The sequence below is a fragment of the Coffea eugenioides genome, unplaced genomic scaffold (genome assembly GCF_003713205.1).
Source record: "Coffea eugenioides isolate CCC68of unplaced genomic scaffold, Ceug_1.0 ScVebR1_3085;HRSCAF=4231, whole genome shotgun sequence".
Lineage (NCBI taxonomy): Eukaryota > Viridiplantae > Streptophyta > Magnoliopsida > Gentianales > Rubiaceae > Coffea > Coffea eugenioides.
In genome coordinates, this window is record NW_020863629.1 from 8995 (window position 1) to 17988 (window position 8994).

Below are 8994 nucleotides of genomic sequence, written 5' to 3' on the forward strand. Positions count from 1 at the left end.
CTAACAATTTTCGAACCAATCTTATGGTTGAATTCTTTACCAATTAATCACACACTTTAGGACCAATCTCGTGGCCTAATTCAATCAGCTAAATACTTTCTGATAATTTGTGCCCTAACTCTCTGATAGCAAAAATGCCTAGAACTAACCTTGTAGTCTGGTCAATTCTTCAATTTCACAGGTACCCCAGGATCAATTTCTTGAACCTAGGGTTTTGATACCACTTGTTATCATGAAAAATACGCACATAGCAGAAGCAATTTTGACACATAAAAAATATGTGAGAAGAGGAGGAGAATAAATACACAAACAACTACTCAATAATTTATTAACCCAAGACTTAACAATAACAATATGAAGTCGTAGCTTTTCGCTCGCGACAGCTCACAAATCTCAATTATGAGCTTTTTGCTCAAACCTATTTTTTTCAAAACTCAACTCAACTTTTCAAATAATAACCTACTAGAGTGGCAGTATTTAAAGATTCCAAAACCTTGTAATGAGGCTGATGAACCAGCCTTGCTCTAATCCACCTTTCTCCTTCGTTTTAGCTTCATTTAGCGAGATTTCTTTTTTGGCTAATGCTAGAGTTACAGTAGAGGGATTTTTTGTTGAAAGTTTCCAAGAAAAGTCACTTCAAATCCATTAAATTTGAGCTTGAAATTGTGACAATCCCAACCCTTATCATTGGCGACTGAAGAACAAGCAACCTTGGCTATCGTGATTTTTTCAAATTTTCGCTTCTCTCCACTGTTTAATATTGCTTCAAAGATACCAGAGATGACTCTTCATGAACTTCTTTTTCATTCTCATGCCATGTTAGGTTAAGACACCATTTCACTTTGCTTCCTTTAGTTTCAAGTTTGAAATATGAATTTTGTGTTTGATTGTGTGTTCACTTTCACTTAAGTTTCATGTTTATTTCTCTTTGTCTTGGAATTCGATAGCATGTTACAACACAGAAACCCAAACTTGAATAAAATAAGAAATCCCCTTTAGTTGAAGCTTTTTTTATGACAAAAATAGTAGGTCTTGATACTAATGTTCTAAACCTGGGAGTGTTCATAAGTTTTGCTCCTTACCATTTTTGTAATCTGATCATTTAGTTCTTATTCATGTTTGTTTAGTTTTAAGAAAACAGCATGGAGTTGGAGTTAAGGTTGTAGTTTTGAAGTTTAGATGCTATTTTGCATGTTCTATGTTGTTTCTGGACCTTGTTTGATGTTTTAGATACCTTCATGATGTTGTAAGGATCGTGTTCATGTTAAAATTTAACTTTAGAAGTTTTGAAAAATTTTCTGGCGAGAATTCTTGCCAAGTGGCCGGAATTTCTTCTAGATTCCGAATTTTCAATCACCAAGTAGAACATCTGGTCAATTGCAAAATTTTTCTTTTTCTTCTCGTTTTTCTTTTTCCTTCTATTTTTTGTAATTTGCTTTGTTTTCCTTTCTGACTTTGGTGCAAGGATAGGTTTACTTCTCTTTAAGTTGAGCCTTGGGCAGTGATGGGTGATTGGGAGTGTGGGCTAACCTTTATTTTATCTTGGATTTGTTCATGGGGTTTATGCTGGGTTATCTGTTAATTTTAACACGGACTAGAAGGCTTAGCCCAAATGTTGAGATTTCTTTATGAACATGGACTAATTTTTTTTTTGTATTTATTTTCTTTTAATGTGTAGTTCTTGACATTTTGTATATTTTAGACACTCTTTAATTTTTCAAAAAATTGTTTGAATTCATATGGTATTCTCATCTAAGTCTATAAGAAATATTTGCAATTTGACCCCTACTTTTTGCATAATTATACTGAGACCACAAAATTGTGAAAATAGACAAAATTTTGCCTTTTGAATTCTTGGCCTTCCTTTATTATGTTCATGCATGTTGTAGTGAATCAATTCAACTTTTCCAAGTTGATGAAAGTTTAAGTGAATTTATTAACTTTGGCCTTCCAATTTTACAACTTTAGTAACTAATATAAATAGTTTTGATTTGATGGCTCAAAAATTGTTTTTTTAGTTAAATTAGTCTAAATTTGAGTGGATTATAAATAAAAGGTTATTAAAAAACTGATTTTTGCAGAATTTGTATTTTGGTCCCAATTTTAAAAATTATATTTTTGCCCCAAAATTTTTATTTTTCTCATTTTAGTCTCTAAGAATCTTTGTTGCCTTTATCATTATGATTGTCCTGGCCTTTTTAATCCTTAATTCATGTTTGGAATGTTGGTTTATTATTTGTCTTGCGACATTAGTAATTTTCTTTTTAATGAATTAAGTTATTTTTTCTCTAACAATTAATTGTCAATTAAATTGATACGTTGACACTTTTGTTGAATTTGAGTAATAGATAACTCTTCCTCCCCTCATTTAGTCACTGTTTCAAAAGGGAGGTACCCCTATTGTTCTTTAAATTCCAATTACATGCTCTTATGTGCTCTTATGTATTTATATATTTTATGTGTTTTTTTTATTTATTTACTTTAAGCTTTTATTCATTTTTATGTTTATTTATTTAATTCAAGTCATATAATTTTTTAGAGGGTACTTGAATCCCCAAAATATAATATATATGTTATATTTTTTTTTTGCAAGAAATGTAATTAAATAGGCAAATGTAGTACATAGGTCAGATTAAGTTTGTTTTCTTATATTCCCCCTTTTAGATTGTAGTTAGAGCCCTAATGTAATAGTTTGATTTTATGTTTAGGTTATATTTTCTTTTGCAAGAAGTGTAATTAGATAAGCAAACATAGTAGATAGATTATATAGGTTTGTTTTCTTATATTCCCTTTTTTAGATTGTACTTAGAGCTCTAATAGATAGGTTTTTGTGCTTATGTGTTGTGTGCTTTATTCGCTTTCCTTAGGGTTCTGCACCTACATGTTTTATGTATTCCTATGTGCTTACTTGTTTTTAATTTACACTTTTCTTGCAATATTATAAATTATGGATGCGTGATATCACTACACCAATCCAATGCTAGTCGTGACTTTTCCCTCCGTTTGTTTTCTAATCCAATGTTAGTGAAGACTTGTAAAAATAGTCTAGTTCAATACTAGATCCTTAGGTCATTCACGTATTAGATGCATGTTTTGTGTGTCATTCATTGTATTTTTCATGTATTTTTCCTATTTTAGATTATTTTTCTCATTTGTATGATATTTGCTCCTTATCCTTATATGCGTGTACTATATTATTTAGACTTGTATTTTATTTAGAAAATTAGAAAATAAGTTACTTCATTTGCTTGCCTAAATTAGAAGAATCACCCTTCAAATATGAAAAATGGGTAAGTATGATTTTTCTAACCTTAGCATGCTATTACCCCTCTATAAGAAGGAAAATCATCTCACAAGTTTTAGTCTCTCATACCTATTATGTTGCATCTCTCTTTGACCACTTCTATATGTCAGATTTAATTTTCTTTTCTTTGAGTTTATCTTTGCATCCTTGTGATTTCTTAAAGGAATTATTCTTGGGTTTTGCAATTAATGCGATTGTTGCCAATTAAACCTTGAAGGGACATTTCTTCCCTTTTAATATCCCTTTTAGGTTTAGATTTACATCTATATAAAAGTATCCAAACGTGATAAGTTTAAAAGTTAGATTAGAAAATTTTTGACTAAACCTCACAATTGACTTTGATTAGGTTGAAAGGCTGCTTTATGTTCAAACCAATCGAATCTTTGGCTTCTCTTTTTTTAACCATAACTCCTGAGTCATTTTCTTTTGTTTTCGAATATCTGGATTTGTTTTAAAGGTTTTTTTTCATTTTTTTAATTATAAACAGTTTTGGGTGATTTGGTACACCTAAATTCAATATCAAGTGCGAGTCCCTTTTTCTAAAAAGCCCTTTTAGACTATTTTTTTGGGCCTAAACCGCCGCATTTTCCAAAGTCCCATTTTAGGCCCTTTTTTCTTTATATTTTTTTGAAACTAAAATCTATTTTTGCATAACTCATCTCTTTTATTTTGAAAAATGGGTTGCAAAAAACTTTTTTTTATTAAAAAATTAGTAAGTGAGTTATTTTCCCCTTTGATAAATTCAATATCAAAATCAAATACAGATAGAATAGCTTGACATCTGGGGCAAAAATCTGTTTTGAAACTATATTTTGTATGTCCTTTTATAAAACCTCTTTTGCTGATTTGCAATCATTTCTTAAAAGGAATTTTTTATTTTAACAAATCATTTTGGAATTTTGAAATGCAAAGCACCATTGATAAAATCTTTTTCTTGACAGTAGAATAATTTTTTTTGAGGACCAAGTCAAACTCTTGAATGAAACCTAACTAATTGTTCATGTGGATTTGAAATTTTTTGTTTTAGAATTCCTCCATATCCTATTTTGGAGGCATCTATTTATGCTATCATGAAAATATTTAAACATAGTAATGATTTAACCTTTTTCTTAACATGCAAACTATATGAGTATGTTGATCAAACCATGTTGGAGGATTCTTTTGTAACCCCTTGAATAATGATGCACAAATTTGTCTTAATTTTGAAAAGAAATCTGCCATGTTGTTTAAGCATTCTAAAAATCTTTGTAATTGATTTTTGTCATTAATTTCATTTGAAAATTTATTTGCAGAGGCTAACGCTCTATTAATAGGTATAATTGTGTCTTGATAAATGTCATGCCCTAAAAATCTTACCTTAATTGCAAACAATTTCATTTTTGTAACTGAGACTATTAATCCTTTATTTTTCACTATGTTAAAGAAAGTATTTAAATGTTTAAAGTGTTGATCTGTAGAGTTTAAAAACATTAATACATAATCAATGTAGACAATTATGAATGTATTATAAGGATTGAGAATATCGCTCACAATATGTTAAAATTCTAAGGAGCATTTTTTTAATTCAGAGGGCATTGCATGTGAGGACCCGAAAATTTTGTATAAATTTCATGCTGTTATTTTAATTTTTATATACCTTATTATTGATGAATTTAAGTGTTTAATTATTTTATCACTTGAGAGTGTGACGTTATAGTGTTTAATCTAAACACACACACACACACACACACACATATATATCACTTGTGTTTACCAAAACTAGGAAATGAAAAAAAAAAAAAACTAACATGCAAAGTTTTATCCCAAAACTCCACAATTTCACTTGGCCAAACATCTCCTGAGCTTCCACTAACCTTCCACCTCTCATTTTAGCTAATCACTTTCGCCAATCTCACCCACTTTCAACTATACTATCCCAAGACTATCCCAAGACCATCTCATTTCCATTTCAGCAAGTGAGTAGCCGAGAGAGAGAGAGTTGAGAGCAAGAAAACTCCTTCATCCTTTCTTCTTATCATCAGTCGAGAACCAAGGCTGATTCAGCCATAAAAACTCCACATTTCAAGCTTAATCCATGAGTAAGAAAGCCAACAGAGAAGAAAGGATCCAGCTGCACATTTCAAGAAAAAAAAACAGCCAAGGAACCAGCCAAGAAAATCTGGAATTTCAACTGTGAAAAGTCGAGAGGAGCCAGAGTACTCTACTTTTCTTTCTTCAGCTTTATTTGGCTAAAAACAGGGGTAAATCTTTTCCAAAACTCCTTTCTTTCACATACAAAGCATATTTCTTGATGCATGTTAGAATCTAGTCAAGAAACTAGCAAATTTTGATGATTAGAACTCATTTCTTCACTGTTTTGGAGTAATCTGCCCGGACTCAGTTCATATTGAATTTTGTAGTCTTTTGCTTCAAATTTTGATTAAACTTGCTGGAAATACATGCTATATACACTAAACTATATGGTTGAATGAATGCATGTCTAAATCTCTGAAGAAAAATTGGATTTTTGGTCGTGAAACTTGAATCTTCAAAGCTGGAAGTCCGTCAGTCTGGTAACTAGTTGATGAAAGGTTTTCTCCTCAATTTAAATGGATTTTACGTTGAATTATGACGGGAATTCATGCTTTATGTCTGTTTAATGTTTGTAGGGTGATGCATGTGAGTTTCTATGGTAAAAAAACTTGAGTTTTGTGGCTGGAATTATCAGTAGGAGACTGCATGGCTGCTGAAAAATTCCAGCTTAGCCGATGGTGGTTCGTTTGGGTTTTAATGGGTGTTTTGGTGAATTGAAGTTGGGAAATCATGTTGCATGCCCTGTACAACCTATGTCAAGTATTGCATGCTAAGTTTTCTAGGTGGAAACTTGATCACAAGGGCTGAAATTGGGATAAATGACTGATTGACCATTTATTGGCTTGATAACCTGTCCGATGGAGCATTAGCTGAGATTTTAGTTTAAAAATGGAATTTGATGAGAAATTTTTGCTGGATAAAATGATTGATTGACCATTTATTGGCTTGATAACCTGTCCGATGGAGCATTAGCTGAGATTTTAGTTTAAAAATGGAATTTGATGAGAAATTTTTGCTGGATTTTGAAGCTACATGGTCTTATTGCAATGTTTATGTGAATGCATGTCGAGTTTGGTTAATGTCTGATGCATTGAATGAAATTTTGGTAAAGATATATGGTTGGAAATCCCAGCTTTAGGAAATTTAACAAATAATCTAATAAATTTACAAATGTCCCAGAGGCCAAGAGTGAACCGGAGGAGGGACTGAGTACTGAGGAGTGAGGAGTGAACTCCAACTACTTTGGGTGGGTGTTTTCACATTTGTGTGTTTAAATTGCCTATGTGTTACTTAAGTGATGTTTATGTGATTTTGCTAGTGCTTTATTGTAAAGTGTTTTCAATTGTTCCTTGCATTCTAAGTCGGGAGTGTACTTTATCGTACCCAACTTAGTTTGAGTTTGAAGGTTGATAATTGACCAAGTATTACCATAGGTGTACATGATTGTAAGCCGAGTATGTACTTTACCGCATCAGCTGAACTGGGCCCCAAAATCCTCTGTTCAACAGATTATTCGAGCCAGCAAAGGGTTTGGTCGGATAGGATGGTAGCTTTGGGTAAATGATTCGGTATGCTCAAGTATTACCACGGAATAGCAGATTACTGATATGGCCATTTGAGTGAGGGAAGTGGGGGTTATGAGGAGGAGTTCGGCGAAGCATGTAGTGCATTGAAGTGGCTCTAATGTGAGCATTGTATCCTTTTAAAAGTGATTGTTCAGCGAAGTGTTCTTTACTTTATTCAGTGAAGTGTTCCTTACTTGCTTAATTTTGTTACTAGCTTAAGTGTTTAATTGATTGTTGCTTGTATGGAAACCTCACTGGGTTTTGTTCAACCCATTTTGTTTGTTTTCCTTACAGGAGGGGAAGAGGGGAGTGTGGAGTAGCCAAGAGTTAAACTGAGACCCGAATTTGTACTTGGAAGATTTCTTTTGTACTTAAATGTTATAGTTATTCTCACTTTTATCTTCAAGGGATATATACATATTAAATGTTGTAGGCTAAGACAACTTTGCTTATTTTGGAATGTACTTAATTAAGTGTAATGGACGGTTAATGGTTTTAGTTAGTGGAATGTTATCTCTCAAGTTAATGTGAGTGAGTGACTCCTGGCGAAAGTCAGACAGGTGATCTGCTTAACCCTATGGTTCGCCCTAGGGTCCGGCCGGGTCGTCACACGTGGTATCAGAGCAATTTCGCGTGATCTTTGCACGGGTTATGTGAATGAGTACCAGGGGCTAAGTGCTCTTATTGAGCGTATGCTAGGACAGGAATTGAAGCATAAATGTTAATACATTAGGCGTAAAACTTTATCATGATACTCGAGGAAATTAGAATTGTATGTCAGATAGGAATTCCAAATGTGGTTGATTTACTCTTGGGATCGGTCGGCTTGAGTTGTGAATTATCCTATTTCAGATTCTTGTACCTGAGTACCAAATATTTTATTCAATGGTGTATTTGGGAAGAATCTAGTATATTGTATTATGAGTCGACTAGAAATCACGATTGAATTTGAAGAAGTAGAACCGAAGAGACCAAGGCAAGTTTTTGAGAGTTAAAGGTGAAGAGGCAGTATTGAGATCTTGAAGATTAGTGCAAATTCTTCATTTTAAGATGAATAATTCTACTAGTCCTTCAATGGTAAATAGATTATATTCCATCTCTTGCAAAAAATGTGACTTTCAAACCTGAAATTTGAGTGAAATAGTTGTTTAAGTATGAATTATGCAGCTATGAATAGCTTTAAACTATAAGGAGAGTTTTCAACTTGAGGTAAGATAAGTTTGACAAATCTGCCATGTGATTAATATGCTACCATTTGCAAGTAATTATATGTGAGTTTTTGATGTAATTGTAGCTCCTTAAACTTTATTGAAGGATTATTTGGGGTTAATGTTCAATAGGATAAAGATACCTAGTTGTTAAGTTATAAGAAAACCCAATATTTGAAATGTTTGTGTTCATTTAAAGTACTTAAGAGCCATTGGTGTATTTAGGTAATGACCATACTATTTGATTTGGTATCGGACGTAGTAGATCTACAATTTACTAAGGAATTTTTGATTACTCTTACTAATGGGATAATTGGATTAGTAAATGCGCTTGAAGAGATTGTCACCTTGGCTATGTTGGGGTGATTATACACGGTAGTTACTATGAAATAGACTCTATCAATGGATGAGATTTATTGAATAAATATTTTGATGTATGTAATATTAGTAATATAGATAGGACACGATGGTTAGTTGTGTTGAATATTTCTTGAAGTTATTGGAGTAAATTGATGTAAGATTGATGACTAACTTTGTCTTTATTATACATGAAGTATTTTGGTATGTTATTCTTGATTTTGATGATCACAAAGGTCTTTGAAATGTTTGTTTAACTCTCTTCAAATATAAGTGTTTTCTGCCTATCAAAGAATCAGGTACGAATATGTCAAGAATTGAAAATCAACCAAAAGAAGAAGCAAAAACAGGACACTCATGTCGGACGTCCTAAGGAATTGGTCAGACGTCCGAAAGGATGAAGATCATTAAGAAGAAGATTCTGTCGGACGCTCGTGAGGAAGCATCGGACGTCCGGATGGATCGGACGTATTCCTCGGACGCACAT